This window comes from Ceratotherium simum, chromosome 3 (assembly GCF_057802395.1).
Source record: "Ceratotherium simum simum isolate JZ-2026a chromosome 3, ASM5780239v1, whole genome shotgun sequence".
NCBI classification, from domain to species: domain Eukaryota; kingdom Metazoa; phylum Chordata; class Mammalia; order Perissodactyla; family Rhinocerotidae; genus Ceratotherium; species Ceratotherium simum.
Window position 1 is genome coordinate 20,193,665 of NC_141902.1, and position 24,446 is coordinate 20,218,110.

Below are 24,446 nucleotides of genomic sequence, written 5' to 3' on the forward strand. Positions count from 1 at the left end.
AGTTTGTTTTCCACTTTTTAGGTTACACTGGGGACTTCTGTGATTCCATGTGCAATGAATCTTTGTGTTTTTTTCAGGATTAGGGAAAAAGTTTGTGGGGATTGAAGGAAAGGAAGACAATCCATTGTTTATTCTCTCTTTCCCCAGCTACCCGATCTATTACACATATGCCTGAGCCTCTGAACTAGAGATTTATAAAACTATATAATTAGAACAAACAACCATCTTTTAACAGCAACATACATCCTGCAAAATGAAATCTAAAATGAAGAGTATTTTTGTGCTGAATTTGTAGCCAAAGTCAATACATAGAAAAACTGAAGTGATTTGATATTATCATGTCTTAAAAATAAATGTAAGCAGCCAGAGCAATAGAAAGGCAGAGTTTAGAATATAAGATTAAAAAATCTTCAAAAACTTTAGAATAATCACCTCCATGGGCCTATATGCCTTAGACTGTAGGAAAATATTCATTGCTGTACTGCCCTCATTTTATGACTGACTCATTCCCATATTCTTAATTCTGACTGAGAATAATCTGATCCTGATTTTGATCATGCTTCAATCTCTGTAGACTTGACATTTGAATATGTTCCCATTACCATTTGAACCTAGATTCTGACTTCCTTTACCTGCACCGTCAACTCTCTTGGCATAGCATGTCATTGCTTGAGCTACAGTTTCAAAGCACATTGAGCAAAATCTGTTGACCACAACCCCCAAAACACACATACGAAGAGAGTTTAAAACATTCATTGCCAAAGGAACTAACGAATAAGTATGCAGCTTTTCCCATAAATATACAGCAAATATTTATTGAATGCTTCCTGTCCTAGGTGCTAGGATCAAAAAGATTAATACTTCTATCAGTTAAAATAATTTTGATTGAAAATAAAACTCACAAAAGTATTTTTTTTTTAATAATAAGGGGAAATTATTGGCTCACTTATCTTGTAAGGTCTGTATGTAGAAATAACTGATGGGGAGAGTTGATCTTATGTCTCAAGATGGATTAACTTTATCTCTCTTGCTTCTTTGAAATCTTAGTATTAGATACCTTCATACTTTGACTTCCTTCCTAATTTCAAGACAGCTTTCAGGGGTAAATGTTCCCTTTTCCTGGCAGAAGAAGAAAGGGTTTTTAAGCCAGCACTGCTAGCAAAAGTCCTGAGTCTGCTGACAACGGCTTGGGTCATATTTCTTTACAGGGAATCACCAAACTACAGCCCTTGGATAAAATCCAACCAGTGATCTGTTTTTCAATGGGGAAGTTAAGACTGATTATTACATTTTTAAATGGTTGTAAATAAAAATCAAGAAGGATATGCAACAGAGAACTTTGTGGTCTGCAAAGCCTAAAATATTTATTATGTGCCCCTTTTCAGAAGAAGTTTGCTGACTGTTGCCTTGAACAATCAAAGTGGTTAGGTAATGTGTTAAACTAATGTGCTTAAGGTTGGGGCATATGCCAATCCTTCAATAACTTATGTTGATCAAAGGGTTGAGTTATGCTGATGGGGATTGGGGATCAATTCCATGGACACTGAATGGCTGAATTAGGGGGACAGGTACATTTCTAGGCTAAAGGCAAGCACATGGATGATGGACAGAAAATGAAAAGTTGTCCACCATGCCACCCTTGGGGAGGTCTTGTAGTGTTAGAGACAAATAAATAAACATAACAAGTATAACATGACAAACACCATGCTAGAAATAAAAATAAGGTGCATAGTTTTAAACTATAGATGAAGGAAGAACCAATTTCATTCAGATAAGACAAGCAGATTTCATTTAGGGAGAGAGGTAGCTCAGAATGCAGCCTGAATAGATAAAGATACAGAAAATTCAAAGGAAATCTTGAGAGACACAGAAGACAGAATGTGGAGGGAGGTCTAACATATATACAGCTAACTACACTGTAGTTGCAATAAACAAACTTCCACGACATCAAATCCAAAAGCTGCAACCTGTTTCTGCTTTTATAGGGGGATCAAAGGAGACATCCAAAATAATCTGGACTGTCTCTTTGGTATCTTTGGAATCTGGGTAGGCAACTGAATCTTGTGCACAAGAATCTGTGCATACACTTATTTAATCTCTTCCTTAAGACTTTTTATGGAAATGAGGAATTAAATCACATGTTATATTAATGATGTCAAATAACATGTTTTGTGTATCAAGGCTTAAGTGACTGAGATCATGGTTTCTATCAAGAAATAGAGTATTCTTCATAAGAATTAATAGGAATATCTAGAAATAGAAGGGACTTTCCTCAATATGATGAAGGACATTCTTGAAAAACCCACAGCTAACATCATATTCAACGGTGAAAGACTGAAAGCTTCTCTCCTATATCAGGAACAAGATAAAGTTGCCCACTCTCACCACTGCTGTTCAACACTGTACTGGGAGTTCTAGCCAGAACAATTAGATAAAAAAGAGATATAAAGCAACCATATTAGAAAGGAAAAAATAAAATTATCTCCATTCACTGATGACATGATTCTATATTTAGAAAACTCTGAAGAATCCATAAGAAATCTACTAAAGCTAATAAATTAAAAGCTGCAGGGTACAAAACCAACAAACACACATCAATTGTGTTTCTATACACCTGTAATTGAACAATCCAAAAAGAAAATTAAGAAAGTAATTTCATTTACAATAGCATTTAAAGAATAAAATACCTAGGAATAAATTTAATGAAGGATAAGAAAGACTTATACACCAAAAACTAGAAAACACGGCTAAAAGAAATTAAAGAAGATGTAAACAAATGGAAAGATATCCATATTTACGGGTAGGAAGACTTAATATTGTTAAGATGTCAATACTATTCAAAGCAATCTACAGTTTCAATGCAATTCCTATCAAAATTCCAACAGCCTTTTTCAGAGAAATGAAAAAGCCAATCTTCACATTCATTTGGAATCCAAAGGGGCCTCAAATAGACAAAACAATCTTGACAAAGAAGAACAAAGTTGGAGGATTCAAACTTCCTGATTTCAAAACTACAAAGACACAGTAATAAGGATAGTATGGTACTGGAATAGAATTGAGAGTCCAGAAAAAGATCCATATGTGTATAGCCAATTATTTTTCACAATGGTGCCTAGTCCATTCAATGTGGGAAAGAATATCTCTTCAATACACGGTGCTGGGACAACAGAATTTCCACATGCAAAAGAATAAAGTTAGAACCCTAGCTGTTACCATATACAAAAATTAATTCAAAATGGATCAACAACCTAAATATATGAGCTAAAATGATAAAGCTCTTAGAAGAAACATATAGGAAAATCTAAAATTTGGCAATGGATTAGATATGACACCAAAAGCACTAGCAATAAAAGAAAAAATAGATAAATAGAACTTCATCAAAATTAAAATCTTTTGTGCGAAGTATATTATAAGGAAGTGAAAGACAACCTACATACAGAATGGGAGAAAATACTTGCAAATCATATATCTGATAAGGACTCAATATTTAGAATATATAAAGAACTATAATTCAACAAGACAAACAACCCAATTAAAAATGGGCAAAGGACTTCAAAAGACATTTCCCCTAAGAAAATGTACAAATATACAATAAGCACATGAAAGATGCTCAATATTCTTAGCCATTAAGGAAATGCAAATAAAACTCACAATGAGACACCACTTCACACCTACTAGGATGGCTATAATATAAAAAACAATATAACAAGTGTTGATGAGGATGTGGAGAAATTGGAACGCTCATGCATTGCTAGTGAGAATGTAAAATGATGCAGCTGCTGTTGACAATAGTTTAGTGGTTCCTCAAAAAGCTAAATATAGAATTACCATAAGACCCAGCATTCTACTCCTAGGCACATACACAAATGAATTGGAAATTAGGACTCAAAGAGATATTTGCATGCCAATGCTTGTAGCATTTACACAATAGTGAAAAGGTGGAAGCAACATAATTGTATATCCACAGATGAATAGATAAGCAAAATGTGGTATATAAATATCATGAAATATCATTCAGCCATAAAAAAGAATGAAGTTCTGATACATATTACAATGGATAAGCCTTGAAAACATTATGCTAAATGAAATGAACCAGACACAAAAGGATAAATGTTGTATGATGCCACTTATATGAAATATCTAGAACAGGAAAATTCCAAGAGACAGAAAGTAAGTTAGAGGTTACCAGGAGCTGGGGAGGGGAGGAAATGGGAGTTTTTACTTAGTGGGTACAGATTTTCTGTTGGGGGTGATGAAAAAGTTTTGAAAATGAATATTGGTGATGTTTATACAACAGTGTGAAGCTAATTAATACCATTGAATTGTACACTTAAAAATAGTAAAAGTGGCAAATTTTATGTTTTATATACTTTACTATAAATAAAATGTAGGGATGTGTTGGCAGAATCAATGCAGACCTGATCAAGACATTTTCAAAAGTACTTTTTCTCAATTTATCATTATATATTATATAATATATGCATTATCATTGCAAGACAAATAGAAAAAACAGCTAAGGAAGAAGGTATAAAGTCACTTGGAATCTATTTCCATAAATAACCACATCTGTGCAGGCTTGTTCTTTTTTATTTGTCTGTGCATGCAAACACACACAACTATATAAAATGAACCTAATAAATCCCGGGACTCCAGAAGACCTAGTTAATGGACAGATCAATATTTAATGAAAAAATAAGGTGGATTTCATGATCCACAAACTTTGAAGAATTATGTAGCCCTTTACTGATTTTATTCTTAAAATGTCCTGTCTGGGGGATTTTCAGAGAGAAACAGAGAGCTTCCTATAAATCCTCAATAAGTTGTTTTCTATTTCTGGTGTCTCCCAGTCAGGAAAACTGCTGTAAGTCTCTTCTGTGCTCTCTTGTCCATGAGGTTGCCATATTAATCTACTATTCCATTCTTTAATTCCAAATTTGCCCTCACGTGCCATACCATCCTCCTCCTGGCTGGATGTGGCTGCTGAGACTTTTGGTTCCCATAACCTCTCTACCCCAGCCAGACTCTTCTAACAACTCTAGGATTTCTCTATACTCTCTGTATCGCCTTATTCTTCCTGGAGTGAAATGGGGGAAACTTCAAGGAACATAGCCTTGTCACTTTTGAATTTTATTCTTTTTTTTTTTTTATTTTTTTTATTTTATTTTTTTCCCCCCAAAGCCCCAGTAGATAGTTGTATGTCATAGCTGCACATCCTTCTAGTTGCTATATGTGGGACTCGGCCTCAGGATGGACGGAGAAGTGGTGCCTCGATGCACGCCCGGGATCAGAACCCGGGCCTCCAGCATTGCAGCGCGCGCACTTAACCACCAAGCCACAGGGCCGGCCCCTTGAATTTTATTCTTGATTAAAAAAAAAAAAAAATTATCATAGAGGCTGGCCCCGTGGCATAGCGGTTGAGTTGGGCACACTCTGCTTCAGCGACTTGGGTTCGAGGGTTCAAATCCTGGTGGGGACCTACACCACTAGTCAGCCATGCTATGGCGGCAACCCACAAATAAAGTAGAGGGAGATTGGCATGGATGTTAGCCCAAGGTTAATCTTCCTCAGGCAAAAAAAGAGGAAGATTGACAACAGATGTTAGCTCAGGGCTAATCTTCCTTAGCAGAAAAAAAAACAATTATCATAGAATAAATCACTTGGAAAGAAATGGCCATATAACAGCTTTTTCCAGTGAAAACTTGGTGGCATCTGCAGCAGCGAGCATCATACCTATTTAGGACTTCCAGGGGCTCTTCTATTTAAAGTACACCTGATTATTTCTTTACATTCTTCACAATGGGTTGCTAAAGACAGTGGTGAGCTAAGCTTTATTGTGTCATTTACATTTCCTTCTTGAAATTTTTGGAGCTGGGGAATGAAAACAAAAACCTAGGGTGCAAATATGTTAGTATTAAAATCTATCACCTCTATATCACAGATTTGTGTTTCCTGTAAGTTGAGGAATATGCTGCAACCACCGATTTCTTTCTATCAGGAAAAGAATTACATTATTTTAAGTCCCCTCATGGAACTTGTGTGTAATATTTTTATTTAGGTGGTTATCCCTAGTGGCACAGTAGGGAGAAAATTGAGAAAGAGAACATAGAAAGACAATAAAATATGTATTAATAATCAAGTTGCCACTGTTGGCCACTAAGAAAGAATCCCACTGGAAACCTTTAGAGAAGCCTCGTAGAGTAGGTCCCATAATTTTCCTACAAAGCAAAAAGGTAGCTGACTTATTTTTCATTTTTCCACTGACTCCCAATCCTCACTAGTTGAGGATTGTGCCTGAGGATATTAAATACCTGGCTTTTCTGTGATGTCATGAATATGAGCTGACCAAGCTCTTCTGGCACTGGAGAAATCCCCCAGATGGACAAGCAGAGAGACACAGGGATTTGAACTGGGAAGCTGTCAGAGTATTCTGGCAATGTTTACCACATTTGTTGGTTAACTCAGGGAGAGGAGTGTGCTATCAATAGAGAAGTATCTCTACATAGTCTACTCCAAAATGTCTTTCACTGCCACACTTATGCTAAGTTTGGACTTCTCTCCAAAGCCAAAGTTTGAAAATTTCAGGAGTGATCATTATATTGGTCCCAATTATGTGTGTGGCCCATGAAAACTTAGGGATAATTATCTAAGCAACTAAAATAATTTGGTTTATGAACAACTATGTTACCCAGAACCTGAAAATTAGCAACCTTAGTTTCCAACTTAAACTCATGGCTGTTTCTTGGGGCTTCCAGACTGAGTTTTTCGCCACCCACTCAACAGCATCTCACTTGTCTACTTCCAGTCTAAAGGGATTGGGGCAGACATTCATTTTCTTATGTTCCCATCACTGCTTTGACACTATAGGTAGGAGCTCCATCTGCTGGTTTGGTCATAGATGGCAGCCAGTGTTCCTTTGTTCTCTTCCTCCAACTTGATCAAAAAACATCAGTATTAATCACAAGTAGGAAGTTCACATTTTGAGACTATCTGATCTACCATTACAGAGCAATATTATATATTTTTATTTGCATAGCTGAGCTCAAAAGAGAGTAAAAGAAGTATTCACCAAGATAAAGTCTTATATTTTAACCTCTTGAGAAGTTACTGGGAAAATAATCCATTCAAAATACTGAAATAGAAGAAAATGGGACTTCTACTTTCAGCTCCAACATGTAAAGAGCTTGGAAGTTGTCACTCCTATCCTTACAACAAAAAACGCTGAACAAAGTAAAAATAAATGACTTTCTTGTATCCATAAGAAAACTAAAGTCTCCAGGAAAACTACCACCCTAATAATCTAGAGTGATAGGCAGATCCAGAGAGATATAGAAAGGAAATCTGCTTTCATGGAGCAGAAACCACTGTAGTGAAAATCACTGGTAAGAACACTAAAATTGTAATTTTGAAGAATTGCTGGAGGCTGAGTGTAAACTACCATGAGAGTGAGAAATTCCTAGGGACCACAGTCTTAGGGGTGCAACCACATGTCTATGGGTATTACCTCCTGGAATCTCACCAACTTCAAACAGTGGGATTTAAAAAAATCACATGTGATCCTGGCAGGGTAAAGAGAAGATTATCATTATGAAATAGGCCCAGGGCATTCTCTATAAGAAAGGCTTACTATCTGGGTAAAATACTTTAGCAGAGCCTTACAGAGCTAGGAAAAAGGTCCATTCACCAAAGGTTTCCTGTCTTACCCAGAGGAAGAAGAAAAAAAATAGTCAGCAAGAGTCAAGACTTCACATAAATAGATTGGGAACATTGAAGCCAGGGAAGAGAGTAGGGGTCAGTAGAGAAAACAAGCTAAACCACTTGTGTATGTCACAGCCCCAAGACTTAAGCCCACAAAAACACTGAGCTTTAATCAAAAGATTATAAAATATTTCTCTTCTCCAAACATTACCACCACACCAACTAGGTCTCATTATAATAACAGAGAATTATAACTGACAGAGCTGCAAAACATAGTCTGTCTCTGCAGAAGAGTAGTTATAGAAGCAACAAGTTAAAAGGGGAGACAAAAACACAGACAGTAGAAGTGTCTGAAGCCTCTGCCACCTCTAGTTACAGAAAATATTAAACACAGCCCAACTCCTAACAAGATTAATATAAAATTTCACATAAGAGGCCTATTTGCCTCAGTTTCTATTACCTGATACAACAGGTCTGGCTTTCAATAAATAATTATAAAGAATGCCAAAAGATAAGGAGAAAAACAGGCTAAAGATACAAACAAGTGTCAGAACTAAACTCAGATGACATAGATATCAGAATTATTAGATAGGGAATTTAAAATGACTATGATTAATATGTTAAGAACAATAATAAAAAAAAGTAGATAACATGTAAGAACAGATAGGTAATATAAACTAAGACATGGAAACAATAAGGAAGGAATAAAAAGAAATGCTAAAAATAAAAAAGAAAGAAAACAACCCACAGTAATGGAAATGAAGGGAGCCTCAGATGAGCTCATAAGTAGATTAGATGAAGCCAAGAAAAGAACCAATGAATTTGAAGATATGTCGTTAGAAACTTCCTAAACTGAAAGACAAGGAGAAAAAAAAAGTTGGGGATGTGACAGAACATCCAAGGACTGTGGAACAATTTCAAAAAGTGGAACATACATGCAATAGGAATACCAGAAAGAGTTGAAAAAGAAAATAGAGCAGAAGAAATATTAAAAGTAATAATGAGAGAGAACTTTCCAAAATTGACAGACACCAAACCACAGATCCAAGAGGCCTAGAGAAGACCAAGCAAGATAAACAACAAACAAAACAAAGCTAAAAAATAGGCACAACATATTCAAATACAGAAACTAAAAAAAAAAAAAAAAAAAAAAAGATAAATTTGAAAGAATTCAGAGAAAAAGAAGAAAACCTTACCTATGGAGAAAAAAAGAATAGGAATTACAGTGGACTTCTCACTAGGACTTATGAAAGCAAGCATAAAGAGAAGTTAAATATTTATAGTGTTGAAAGATAAAAACTTACCAATCTAGAATTCTATATGCAGTAAAATTATCCTTCAAAAACAAAGGAAAACTACTTTCTTAAACAAACAAAAGCTAAGGAATTCATCACCAGATATCTGCAAGAAATATTTAAAGGTCATGAATCAGAAGGAAAATAATATGTTAGAAATTTGGATCCATATAGAGAAAAGAAGAACATCAGAAATGGAATAAAAGAAGGTGAAATAATGTTTTTATTTTTAATTGATCTAAAGATGATTCTGTTCATAGTAATAATAGTAATCATTTATTGGGTGATTTTAGCATATGGGTAAGTGAAGTGAATGACTCAGTGTCACATGGGACAGTTGAGAGGAATCGAAAATACTTGTTATAAGGTAACTGCACTACATATAAAGTGGTATAGTGTTATTTGAAGGTAGACTTAGATTAGATAAAAAAGTATATTGGGAAATCCAGTGTACCCACCAAAAATTAATAAAATAAGTATAATTGATAGGCTAAAAGAGTAGGTAAGTAGAATCTTCTAAAATTCTCAATAGAATCTGAGAAGGCAAAATAAAAAGTGGGAAAAAGAAAAAAATAACAAATGCATATACCAGAAAACACAAACATAGTAGATATTAATCCAACTATATCAATAATCACTTTAAATGTGAATGGCCTCAACCCACCAATTAAAAGAAAGAATTACCAGAGCAAATAGAGAAAGCATGCCTCAATTATATGTTGTCTACAAGAAACCCACTTTATTAAATACAAAGATATAGATAGGTTAAATAAAAAAGGATGAAAAAGATATAACATGCTAACACTAATTAAAAACAATCAAGAGTAGCTATATTAATTTCAGAGAAAGCAGACTTTGGAACAAGGATGATTATCTGGGATAAAGAAAGGCATTACATAATGATAAACGGGTCAGTTTTCCAAGAAGAGATAATAATCCTTAACGTGAATGTACCAAACCAACGAGAGTCAAAATACATGAGGCAAATCTTGATAAAACTGAATGGAAAATTCACTATTATATTTAGAGACTTCAACATCACTCTGTCAGTAAGTGATAGATCAGGCAGGCAAGAAAATCAGCAGAGATATAAATGATCCATTGGCACAGTCAACTTGCATCTAATTGATATTTTTAGAATACTCCATCTAAGAACAGCAGAATGCACATTCTTCTCAAGCTTGCATGTTTCATTTACCAAGGTATATCATAAAGCACACCACGAAACCTTAAATAAATAGAAAGCTTAAATAGTATGTTCTCAGACCACAAAGGAATTAAACTAGAAATCGATAACAGAAAGATAGCTGTAAAAATCCCCAAGTCTCTAGAAATTGAACAACACAGTTTAAAATAATCTAGGGGTTAAATAAGAAATCTCAAGGGAAATTAAATGAATGTTTTGAACTAAATAAAAATGAAAACATAACTCCTAAAAATTTGGGAATGTAGAGAAAGTAGTCCCTAGTGAAAAATTTATATCAATAAATAAACCTATTAGAAAAGAAGATCTAAAATCAATAACTAAGCTTCCACATTAGGAAATTAGAGAAAGAAGACCAATTTCAGTCTACACTAAGCAGAAGAATACAAATAATAAAAATTAGAGCAGAAACCAATAAAATTGAAAACAGGAAAACAAGGGAGAAAATCAATGAAACCAAAAGCTGGCTCTCTGAAAATATCAATAAAATTAATAAGCCTCTGTTATGGACCAAATTATGTCCTCTGCCCCACCCCCCCATTCATATGTTGAAGCCCTAACTCCTAATGTGACAGTATTTGAAGATAAGGACTTTAAGGAGGTATTTAAGGTTAAAGGAGGTCATAAGAGTGGGGCCCTAATCCAACAGGACTAGACTCCTTATAAGAAAAGAAAAAGACACTAGGAGTGCACATGCACAGAGAAAAGACCACTTGAGGATGCAGTGAGAAAGCAGCCATCTGCAAGCCACGGAGAGACTTCACCAGAAACCAAGCCTGCTTAGACCTTGATCTTAGACTTCCAGCCTCTAGAACTGTGAGAAAATAAATTTCTGTTGTTTTAGCCACCCAGTCTGTACTATTCTGTTATGGCAGCACTAGCAGACTAATATCTCCAGCCAGGCTATTGAAGAAAAAAGACACAAATTACTATAATCAGAAATGAAGGAAGGTCATCTCTACTGATCACATGGACTTTAAAAGGATAATAAAGAAGCTCTACAAACAACTATACCCCTACATATTTGATAATTTAGATGAAATGGACCAATTCCTTGAAAGACAAAAAATACTAAAATTCATATAAGGAGAAAAATAGATAGTCTGAGTAGAACTATATATATTAGAGACACTTATCAATAATTAATGACCTGAAAGAAAGCATCAAGCTCAGATGGCTTCACTGCTAAATTCTATCAAACATTTCAAGAAGAAATTATACTATTCTCCAGAAAATAGAAAAGAAAATACACTTCCTAACTCACTTTACTCATTACCCTAACACCAAAACCAGATAAAGACATTGCACAAAAGGAAAACTACAGACCAATAACTCTCATGAATTAATATAGATGCAAAAATTATCAAGAAATATTAGCAAATTGAATCCAACAATGTATAAAAAGAATTTTACCCCACAACAAAATGGGATTTATTCTACATGCAAGACTAGTTTAGCATTTGAAAATCAATCAATATAATCCACAACAAGCTAACAAATAAAAATTTTATGATCTTATCAATGGATGAAGAAAGAGCATTTCATAAAATCCAGCAACCGTTCATAATAAAGACTCAGGAAACTAAGAACAGAGGGAAACTTCCACAACTAGATAAAGAACATATACAAAACAACCTACAGCTAACATCATAAGTAATGTTGAAGGACTGTATGCTTTTCTCCTGAAATAGAAAAAAAGGCAAAAAAAAAAAAAACTCTCTCACCATTCCTATTCAATATCATACTGAAAGTTCTGGCTAGTAAATAAGACAAGAAAAATAAATAAAAGAAAAAAGATTATAAAGAAGAAACAGAACTTCCTTTATTCTCAGAAGTCATGATTGTATAGGTAGAAAATTCCAATGCATCAATACACAATCTACTGGAAGCAATAAACGAGTGTAACAAAGTCTCAATATACAAGGTTAACGTACGAAACTCAATTGATTTACCATATACCAGCAATGAACAACTAGAACTTGATTTTTTTAAAGAAATATCTTTTACAAAAATACATACAAAAATCAAATACTTAGGTATAAATCTAACAATATAAGTATAGTGTTAATATGCAGAAAACTATAAAACACTCCCGAAAGAAATCAAAGGTATACATAAAAGAAGAGCTATTTCATGCCCATGGATTGAAAGTCTCAATATTGTGAGGAAGTCAATTCTTCTCATCTTGATCTATGCACTTAGTGATTGATTCAAAAATTTACAGATTTTCAATAAAAATCCCAGCAAGATTGATTGTAGATATAGACAAATTGATTCCAAATTTTAAATTTAAAGGCAAAAGATCTTGAATAACCAATATAATACTGAAGGAAAAAAGGAAAAAGAAGAGGGGCCGGCCCAGTGGTGTAGTGGTTAAGTGCGCGTGCTCCACTTTGGTGGCCTGGGGTTCGCATGTTCAAATCCCAGGCGTGAACAGACACATCACTCGTCAAGCAGTGCTGTGGCGGCATCCCACATACATAATAGAGGAAGATGGGTACAGATGTTAGCTCAGAGACAATCTTCCTCACCAAAAAAAAAAAAAAAAGAAAGAAAGAAAGAAAGAAAGAAAGAAAGAAAAAGACGAGGATGAGGAGAGAGGAGAGGAAAGAAGGTGGTGGTGGCTAGAGGACCCATACGACACCTACTTCTAGGTGGGGGAAAAGGTGGTGTTCTATGCAACTTTGAAAATGACTGAAGTCAGTAAGACTAACAGCAAGTAATCAAGACAGCATAGTATTGGTGAAAGGATAGACACAAGGATGAAGGGAACAAAACAGAGAGACCAGAAATAGACTCACGTAAATATAGCCAACTGATCTTTGACAAAATGGCAAAGGCAATTCAATGGGGGAAAAGATAGTCTTTTATTTTTTTTATTTTTTGTGAGGAAGATTAGCCCTGAGCTAATGTCTATTGCCAATCCTCCTTCTTTTCGAGGAAGATTGGCCCTGGGCTAACATCTGTGCCCATCTCCCTTACTTTGTGTGGGACACTGCCACAGCATGACTTGACAAGCGGTGTGTCAGTGCATGCCCAGGACCCGAACCTGCGAACCCTGGGCTGCCGAAGTGCAGCACGGACGCTTAACCGCTATGCCACCAGGCCAGCCCCAATATAGTCTTTTAAACAAGAGGTCTGGACAACTGGACATCCACATGCAAAAAAATGAACCTAGACCAAAACCTCACCCATTTGATTAAAAAAAACTCAAAATGAATTATACTGAAATATATAATACAAAACCATAAAACTTCTAGAAGAAAAGTAGGAGGAAGTTTATGTGACCTTGGGTTTAGTGATGAAGTTTTAGGTACAACATCAAAAGTACAATTCATTAAATAAAAATTGATAATTTGAATTTTATCCAAATTAAAAACTTTCGTTCCATGAAAGAAACTGCTAAGGGTGTGAGAAGACAAATCATGCAATAGGAGAAAATATTTGCAAAACATATCTGCTGAAAGCTGTGTATCTAAAATATACAAGGAACTCTTAAAACTCAACCAAAAAAGCAAAAAACAATTAAAAATGGACAAAAGTTTGAAATAGGCACCTCACAAAGGATATACAAACGGCAAATAAGCACATGAAAGATGATCACGATCATTTGTCATTAGGAATTGCTAATTAAACCAATAAAAAAAAAACACTATACACCATCAGAATGGCTAAAAAAATGGACAATACCAAATGCTGACAATGATGTGGTGCAAAAGCAACACTCACACATGCCAGTGGCAATGCAAAATGGTACCAACCCCTTTGGAAGACAGTTTGGCAGTTTCTTACAAAGCTCAACATAGGCTTGCCATGTGATCCAGCAATCAGACTTCTAGATATTTACCCAATTTATTTGAAAACTCATGCCCACACAAAACTAGCACACAAATGTTTATAGTAGCTTCATTTATAGGCACTATAAACTGGAAGCAACAAAGATGTCTTTCAACAGGTGGATGGATAACCAAACCGTGATACACTCATACAATGCAATACTATTCAGAGATTTAAAAATGAGTATTTTTTTGTGAACCTAAAACTGCTCTAAAAAATAAAGTATATTAAAAATAAAAATAAATATAAATAAAATAAATTATTTTTATACATATTTTTTTCTGTGAGGAAGATCAGCCCTGAGCTAACATCTGCCAATCCTCCTCTTTTTGCTGAGGAAGACTGGCCCTGGGCTAACATCCATGCCCATCTTCCTCCACTCTATATGGGACACCTGGCACAGCATGGCCTGACAAGTGGTGCATTGGTGCTCGCCGGAGATCCGAACTGGAGAACCCCAGGCCACCGCAGTGGAGCACATGCACCTAACTGCTTGCGCCACCAGGCCAGCCCCTAAAATAAATTATTTTAACCAAAATAAATAAATAAATAAAATACCAAGCCATGAAAAGACGTGAATGAATCTTAAGTGACTATTGCTAAATGGATGAAGCCAGTCTGTTAAGGCTACATACTGTGTGATTCCAAATATATGATATTCTGGAAAAAGCAAATCTATAGAGAGAGTAAAAAAGATCAGTGACTGCCAAGGGCTTAGGGAGGAGGAGTTGAATAAATGACACATAGGAGATTTTCCAGGAAAATGAAACTATTCCAGATGATGTCTTAACTGTGGCTACATGACACCATGCATTTGTCAAAATCAAAACACACAGCACTAAGAATGCACCTTAATTTGTGTAAATTAAAAAAAAAAAATTAGATGATGGTAGTACACCAGGATGAAATTCATACTGTTACAAATAATCTAATTGTATTACAGGTGTATGAAACAACTTCACTGAAGAGGTGGGGGAAAGGGTATTCTATGAAATTTGGAAAATGACTGGTCAATAAGACTAAAAGCAAAACGAATTGAACATAAGCACTTCATTCTCTTTGATAAATTGTTTCCTACAAGGGTATGTATGGGTTAACAATTCTGACACCACTATACATGTATACTTGAATTGAAAATTAAATAAATGAATGATGATGGCGGGATCCAGGCTTTTCGTTGTTGGAGTGCGAGATTATAGACAAACAAGGGGAGAAGACTGGAATGATCCATACGGTAATGGATTAAAATTGAATCTATCATTATGGACTCATGCTTAATATAAATATTGATGGCTACATATAGAAATATTTATAGATAAGTGTACATATATGGGTTAGTACACACATATTATTTCCCTGCCGTGTCCACTGAGAAGGCCTAGAAGGAAAGATACCCCAATAGCAACACATACACCCAGCAACCAAATCTTGGTTTTGAATACCATGCTCCGATTAAAGGAACTAAGGATCTCTGGAGAAATGGCGATTTCTAGGAGTAGAGCAAGAAATATACAAGATGAGCTTGGAGCGTCTTCTAATACCAGAAAGTAAAGAAGTGCTCAAAAAATTAAAAAAAAAACACCCACGATTATCTCCATGTTAAAGGGACACAGGATTCAAGTGAAAGAGCTCAACAGCTGATGGCCAAAGCTGGAATAATTTGAGAGACAAAATAAATAAAGTAGTATTGGGTTATAACCTTAAATATAAAACTATTTTCTGTGAGACCATACTTATATAAATTAATCATTAAACAAATTCATAGGGTGAAGAAAAAAATCTCACATGCAGAGGAATTCCAAGTAACTTACATTGATACTCTGCTCTCAGTGAGGCAGAGCATAACTCCCTTCAGTGTGGACTGCCCATAATGACTTCCTTCCAAAGACTGTGGCGGGATTAGCCCCAGGGGGTCTCCTAGGTTCCACATGGAGCTAGTAAAGCCTGTGCATGGGGATTCAGACATAAGTGAGCTATCCTTTCTTCTGCCTCCAATTTCAGGAGGCCACCCAGTGAAGAGAATCCAAACAGAAATTGTGGGATGCACTGATTATAGGAACAGAGTATATAAACAGTCATAACTTGGTAAGATCCCTAATATTAAGAAGCTAGAGAGGGCAGTCCCAGCAAATTTCCCAAAGGTTATCCAGGATTTCAGCAATACAGGCGATCACGATTGTCAGGTACCAGACCAAGTACGCTCACCAGCAGCCAGAGCCAACACACTGCGGCTTACATGTTTCAGCAGCCACATGCTTCGGTGAGAGCACAGAAAAAGTTTAGATAAAAGCAGATGACATCTCTCAAACAGCGACTAATGAGGTTCAAGAGGACACACCTGGATCTGAGTTCTCTCTCCGTCAGGCTGATGCATAAGCTTTCACCCATGTTTGCATACCCATTTGGGTAGGAGAGTAGACAGGAAGATAGGAACTGTGAGGAAACTGCATATTTAACCATAGTCAACTTTGTTAACTTGAACAAGATTGCTTTAAAGAAGGAGACTGAGATATCTTTATGGGAATTTTAAGGCCCATATAGCTCCTACTTGAATATCTGGTAAGAGGATAATTGTATGAATAAAGATAAAGGCAGTTATAGAAAAAAAATACAGTCATGCGTCACATAATGACGTTTTGGACAGCATACACAACAATGGTCCCAAAAGATTAGTACCGTACAGCCTATGTGTGTCGTAGGCTATAACACCTAGGTTTGTGTAAGTACATTCTATGATGTTTGCACAACAACAAAATCGCCTAACAATGCATTTCTCAGAATGTATCCCCATCATTAAGTGATGCGAGACTGTACAGTGTATGTATTCAAAGCTTCAGTTTTAGTGTGTAAAATTTTGACCTCATTATAAATCGTTCTCACATGAACTTTATTCAGATACCTCTAAGGTACCATGTACTTTCAAACAACCTCTAATGGACAGTTAAAGAGTAATTTTTTTCAAAATGACTACAGTGCCTAAGGCTTTTTTACCCTGGGGGTGATGTCAATTCATGAATTTGATCCATGAATTCCAGCCACTGTCCATTCTTCATAGACAATCTAATTTAGGGAGGCAGTGCCCTAAAGAAACAAAATTTTATATGGGTTTGGGTCTATAAATTACGCTAAGTAGCCAAATCTGCAGCCCCAAAATGACTAACTAAGGGACTATTTGCAGATCAGCTTTGGTCTACAAAAGTGTTTTTTTGCAAACCTACTATTTTAATAAATTTGTTTAGTTGCCAATATGTAAAGATTCAAATATTTCTCATAAAATCTGGATTACTAATTTTAGATTTTAGATTTTATTAGAAAAGATGTCAAAACTGGGCATGTATTCCTTCATAGCAATAAAATCTGTTTCACAGCAACTTCCTCTTTAGCGGTGTCAAGAAATATTGAGTTCACTACTATCTCCACCACTCCTTATTCTATTAGATGGTCTTTTCACTTATTTACATTACCTGCCTGGCCCTTGTAGAAGTATAAATTTGTGGACCCTTGACATAGACCCTCAGTTATATGTCAGTGTATCTCTGAACAATTTTTAGTCAAGTCCTGATGATAAATCAAAATCCTATACTGAGTTCCACGGCATGATACTTCCCATTAATTTCTCAAGTTTCTGAGAGAAATTTATTCTGTACCATATTCCCATAGCCTCATTTATCACAGGTCCTAGAGTAGCTGCTAGATACTCAGGAGTACTCAGTCTCAGGTGGGGAATCTGTTTAGCAGTCTTGACCTATTATGAGAGTATTTGATAAAGACTTTTCTTACTATCAAAAGCAACAATTTTTTTTCCCCTGATAAAATTTGTCATTTGAGGTGTGGGTGAGAAACAACTTCATAACATAGCTGAACCTGAATCTTTGATCTGAAACGTCCTATTCTAGACCACAATATCACCAACATGTATTTATTTCTGGAATAATTCTAACTGCATCATCACCAACTCTATGAAGTCTCTTTGACTTTTCATTTCCATTTACAAGAACCACAATAGCATGTATCTCATCAACCTATACTCCTTTTACCTTGAGTCTTCCAATTGGAAACACAATCAAAGACACTCTTAGCTTCAGTATAAGGTTAAACATTTACCCTACAAGGTATCTGAGCCTACTTATGAGGTGCTAAATCCAGCATCAGCCCTCCAAACACAACTCTAATACATTATAGGATCCTTTTCCTAGTTTAGAGACACATTCAGAGGAAACACATATCTGACTAAAATGTACCTTGAAGATTAATGCAGATCTTAACAGGTTTTATTTAGGGGTCTAATTAACTTGTATGCTCAGCACCCCAGAAAAATTTCCTAGATATCACATCTAAACCTAGTTTCCTCTCCCATTCTTGGCAGCTGCTTATCTATTTCACTCTTGGGCAACCATGAAATTTTCTCACCATCTCTGGACCATCTTCTCAATTTTACGTCCTCTATTCTTCATGTCACACTGCACCCTTCCAGACCCTCATCTCCTTGCCACCAGCTTTTCTAGGCCACTGTGGTGTGACAGAAGGGTGTGTCTGTATCACTGGGTCTTATCCTCTCATAATTGATACTTGACCCAAGGGCAACTAATCTAAATTCTAGGGCTACAACAGTTGACGGTGAGAGTAGAACTGCTAGATCCATTACTTAGAAAAAAGAACCACATAGAAACCAGAGGGAAGCCAAAGAAGGCTAAGCAAAAGACTATGTTATGAGGGAGTAAAATTATGGAAAAGAAAATGGCACCAATTAGTAAAGAAAAGAGTGTGGACCATAAAGACAGAGAAAAAAATCAATATAGGTAATTATAAAAGATAGCTGAGGAGTTGCTTTACTTTCTGTAAATTTTTCTGTATTTTTGTGTTTGCAGCTTTATCCTCTATGTGTCCTTCGAGTTGTAGATGGAGAAATATTTTGAGATGTTCGTATTTTTTCTCTCTCTGTCTGTTTCCCTTTCCCTTATCTCTATTCAAGCAAATATACAGGTCAGTGCACATTACTTCAAGAGAGGTATGGGTCTCAATAGAGCAGAAGGAAGATATAGCTTAGAGGTATATTTGTTTTTTTGTTTTTGTTTTTAGTTCCCCAAACCATAGATTAGGAGAACTTACTGAGTGTGTTGGAGGAGTTAAGGGGAAAGGAATATATGGGCATGAGTGAAGCATCGTGGCCACAAAAGAGAAATAATATGGATTTACCAAAAAAAGTAAAATAAATCTACCTCTCCTAATACTCCAGATTGTACAAGTGAGAGAGAGAGAAGTAAATTTGTTCCTTGGCTCGTAGATAGCTATCTTCTCTCTCTGTCTTCACAGTGTCTTCCCTCTATACCTGTGTCCTCATCTCCTCTTACAAGGACACCAGTCATGTTGGATTAGGGCCCACCCATATGATCTCATTTTAATTACCTCTATAAAGGCCCTATCTCCAAATATAGTTACACTCTGAGGTACTAAAGATTAGAACTTCAACATATGCATTGGCGGGGACAGAATTCAGCCCCAAAATGAGAGTTCTATGGATCCTAAGAGTAGAGGAGCATGTGTGTTAAAAACAGGCAGTGCCGCCAGGAAGTTTGTAGAGCAAGCACCAGAGAGGATATAACTATGTAGTATGTCTTGACAGACAGGTCCATTGGTACAAAAAGTCTCCTGCCCCAAGAGTGGTTTGCAATCAGCAGAAAGACAAGATCTGAAGGGATCTAAGCATCAGTGACAGCAGACATCCCAGTGGTAACTAGATGACTGATGACTGAGGGCCTGATCGGTTCCCTGTCTCCAACATCTGACACGACAGAGGATCCTGGACTGTGTGACACAAACTTGGGGAAGTGGAAGAACTGATGTTACAAACATGATATTAGTTTTACTTTTCCCCAGGTGAAAGGCAGCATGGAGTCAAAATTTAAGTTATTTTTAGAAAATAAAGACAGTTATAGTTCTTTTAGGCCTAAGTTCAAAGACTGAAATTAAAATCTGCTAACATAATAAACGCCTTTAATATTTTTGAGTAACTTAAGTAGGCTTCTATCCTTACAACCAAATGAGTCTAACTAAAATAGAAAATGAAATTTACTAAAAGTTGCTGACTATGTTCGGTGATGAAGTGTACTATCAGGACATATCCCTCTCAATCCTGTGCTGATATATGTGGTGCAGTAACTAGTAATTAAACTGCCCACCTATAGTGTAAGGATCGTGTGCCCATTGAGTGTAAGGTTCTGAAGGATCTTGTAGCTAATGTTTTAGAGAAGTTCCAAGAGAATAAGGCATGCACTGGTGAGAAAGGGATTAACTGCAGATCATGTTGCCCGCTGAAAGCAGATAAGAAAAGGCAGAGATAGCTTCTGACTATTACTGCAAACATTTTCTGCCTGTAGGCAAATTCTGAAATCATTAAAAATTCACACTAGAAACAAATTATGAATTCAAACAAATTTCTACTTCTGCTGCAATGGTTAAAATTGAATTCCTGGTTATGTTGAAGGCTATAATCTTGGTAAAGAGGTTCATGGGAGGGGTTAGACTCCCCAAAACTCCAGCCTTTTTGAAACCTTTCTATCCCAATGTATCTGTTGTGTTAGGGAGGAGGAGCACAGTGAATGAAAACCTTTCTTTTCCCACCAATTCAGCCACCAACGCACCCCTGATAAATATAAGTATTTCCAAATTTATCAGTTAGGACCTAAGACTTCAATATAGTGAGACCCAAGGAGCAAAAGTCAAATACAAAGAAAAGCTCTCTGATGCTGTCTGTCCAAATCCCTCTTCTTAAGAATCCTGGATTATTTACATTATTAGAAAGATGGAGTTTTGAGGACTGAGTTGTCCCTAAGCAACATGAAACTTGCAGATATAATACTCCAGGCCCCTTAGCTTCAGTTACGTTTCAATAGTCAAATGAACATGGTTATGTGATGAATATTTTACCACACTGAAAGATTGACTCAAATCTTTACCCAAATCTTTATTAAATCTTATATGCTCAGCAATTTCTTGACCAGGTTACAAGAGATACTTTGAGTAGTCAAAGGTCGCTGCTGGCTATAGAGACCCCTTGGGGGAAATCAATCCCCCAAGAGGGTGGAACTTGGGAGAATTAGCACTGTGGACCAAAAGACAGACTCCACTGTCACAGAAGAGAGACAATGATCTGATACCCATGGTATTCACCAGTCTTATACTGTGCCTCGACATTCAACAATGTTAATGTATTAAATGGGGGCTCACATTACAAGGCAGGTTACTGACCTTTGGGACAGAAATTCAGGAGGTTTCCTTTATATATTTTCTAAATGGCATTGTGCTTTATTTGAAAGGCATATTAGCAGTGGTTAGATTTGCAATTTAAACATCTTCTTTAGACAAACTGTGGGAAATGTATAAGATGATTGTGCCAGAAAAAGAAGATGGACAGCCTTTGGAGAGTGTGGAGCCAGAGACTGATAGCAGATATTCACTTAGCCTGTGACTCTGCCTCTGATATCACATTTTTAGCCTTAGACTTTTTCTCTTTGGTGAAGAGAGGGCGTTTCAGTGAGAGGTAGATCCTGTTGAGCAGGGATATATATGGGTTTATTGTTGTGAGGCTGATAATGTGTATATATGGACAGAACAAAGGAGAATCAATCAATACCCACCTAGGTCATGCCACCTTCAAAGGGAATCATCATCTGCCTGCTTTCCCTGATGCCTAAGCAAACATATTCTTCACCACGTGACTGAGTCTCCCCTGGGCCACAGCTGCTTGGACTAAGGGTTGGGTACATGAACCAAGGAGATTCAATCTGTAAGTTGCCTTGTGACCTCTTTGTGTAAAATGTGCAAAGATGAGGTGGGTCCACCAGATTCTTTCTTCAGACTTTGGACTTGGGGTACTAAGAACCTGTCAGTAGCAGAGAAACTGGAAGAAAAAAGATTACGATGTAGAAAGGGTACCAAAGAAAAGACTAGATGCAGCTATTCAAGGCTATGTGAAGCCAAATACAAGGAAGAGGAATCTATGGGTGAGCAGAGAGAAGCAATTGGTGAAGAGAGGAGAACGTAGCAGGAGGACAAACTAAAGCAAAGGGACATTAGAGGGACTGAGCCACACAACTGCTGAGCTTCTCGAGCTTTCCATTGCCATTCCTGGTCCACGTTTCCTTTGAATACCTGCATGTCTCCCCTGTCTCCACCCATCTTTCTTGTGGTAGTTTTTTTTTTTCCTTTTTTCTGATCTATTCCAAAAACTAAAGCATATCAGTCAATGATCTGTTTTTTCTCATGTAACCATGTATAGTAAATCTGTCTTCATGTCAATATATACATCTTTACTACTCATTAAATGGTTGTTTCTTACCCAAACTTAAGGTTGAAAATATTCCTGTCAAATTTAAATTTGGAGCTGAGAGAAAATTGCCTATATCCAACTGTGCAATTGGACACTCTGAATGGAAACATGCTATTTAAAGAGAAACAACAGATGAGGAGTCCAATGATTGAAAGAAATATATTATATGACAGAAGATCCAGAAAGGTACTTATAGACTCAAGTCTCTACAAGCCACTGTGCAGCAACATTGCAATAAATCCAGAAAGTTTTTTTTTCTTAAAGAGGCAAATGTAATCCTCTATTTACCACTATGACTTAGTGATAGAGATCCATGGGTCAAATTGCATGATGTGAAGGATCTCATGTTCCAATAAAATACAGCAACCAGAGAGGCTGAGGGTGGAGTCTTATATAAGAAAAATATCAACCCTATGTTGCCTAGGGTTATAATACTTAAGTTAGAATAAAAGGAAAAAAAAAAAAACAGGAGTAAGTATTTTGGAGAATAGAATATAGAACGCTTGACCAGATGATGGGTATGGATGATTATTTCCTAATCAATATAACAAAATTTCAACAGATGGCATATAGACATTATATCAGTGTTAAACTTCTAAATATTATTAGAATTATTATTCTGGAAAAAGTAAAACAAAAGTACATATATTTTTTAACTTGCTCTTGATGACAATTTACTTTCATAAGATATAGTAAACAGCAAAAAAACCTGCCAATCTGAATTTTCAATAAAATTAAGAAAAACTTCTTGGTAAATTGGTATATAGAACATAGAACACCAGCAAAAAAATGATCATGAAATTTTAGTACGCATTAACTTAGTAAAGGACCTCTGAGCATAACAGGGCATTTAAGCTCCACTATAGGAAAGCATTTTTTTTTGATATGAGTAGGTAGCTAAGATTCCATGGTTGAAAAAGTATAAGAGTATACCAGTACTCTGGAGATTCTCAAAAATAGATTTCTAACACTACATTTAAAAAGAGCATAAGGGGTAGACTCACAAGATGGCGGCGTAGGCAGACTCTGAACTCACCTCCTCCCGTGGACACAGCCAATTTACAACTACTCGTGGAAAAATTACCCCTGAGACAGAACTGAAAACTGGATAAGAGGAACTCCTGCAACAACGGACAATCCTAACTGAGGTGGAGGAGGCAGAAACCCCCTTCTGGAGAGGAAAAACGCCGCCTTCACAAGCCGCCAGCATCACGGCCGCCGGGAGCAGCTCACAGGTACGCAGCCTCCCTGGAGGCGCGGGGTCCTGAGCCGGGGAGCGCCCCCGCTGTGGGCATTATGTGGACCCAGCACAATCGAGACCAGCGGCATAATATCTGACTGTGCCTGCTACTAAAACATTGGGGAGCACCCCCAGAAAACCCGGTTCACAAAGAAACTAAAACTGGCTCTTAAAGGGCCCGCGCACAAACTCACCCGTTCCAGAAAGCATCCTAAAATCACCAGAAAGAAAGGTGCACAGTGCTTCGGTGACAAGAGACTCACCTAATAGGCCCTGAGTGCATCTCCGTGAGGGGTGAGACCTCTCCAGGGACTGGGACATTGGCGGCGGCCATTGTTGTGGCCTGGTGTGAGCGTGCTGCCACAGATGCCATTGGAGTTCTCCCTGAGGCCTGCTAGCCCAGGGTCTGCTCCACCCGCTAGAGCACCGATTTAATCCAGCTCAGCCAGGGCAGGTAGCCCACCCTAGAGACTGGCCCCACCCAACAACAAGCCCTCAGGCAACGTGTGGGCCTGCATAGATTGGTGACTGGATTCTCTGCAGCCTGGCAACTGAGCTGACTTGAGCGGGGCAGGGTGTGCACAAGGAGCGGGTGGAGAGTGTGGGGTGGTGGCGGAGTGTGTGGGGCTCCCGCCGTGGAGAGACTGGGTCCGCTTGGGGAGGTCGGGGCACTCACACGGGGCAGGACTGTGTTGACTGTGTGTGTGGACCTGTGGGCAACAGGGCTTGTCAGCTGCAGAAGACTTGTGCTTCTCAAAGACCCACATAGGAGGTTTGCCCCACCTTCCAAAGCCTGAAACAATTGGGTGCTCCTGTGCCTAAGGGCAGCCCCACCCAGCTGCAATC

At 37.0% G+C, this 24,446-nt stretch overlaps 1 long non-coding RNA gene across 2 annotated transcripts in view; it reads right to left on the reverse strand.

Moving 5' to 3' along the window:
* LOC147917445 (uncharacterized) overlaps positions 1-24,096 on the reverse strand; it is a 125,249-nt gene extending 101,153 nt beyond the window's left edge. For both annotated transcript variants that reach the window (XR_015549761.1, XR_015549760.1), the window contains exon 1: positions 23,864-24,096. This is a non-coding gene — a long non-coding RNA (uncharacterized LOC147917445). The remainder of the gene's footprint in view (positions 1-23,863) is intronic.
* Positions 24,097-24,446: the final 350 nt, after the last annotated feature.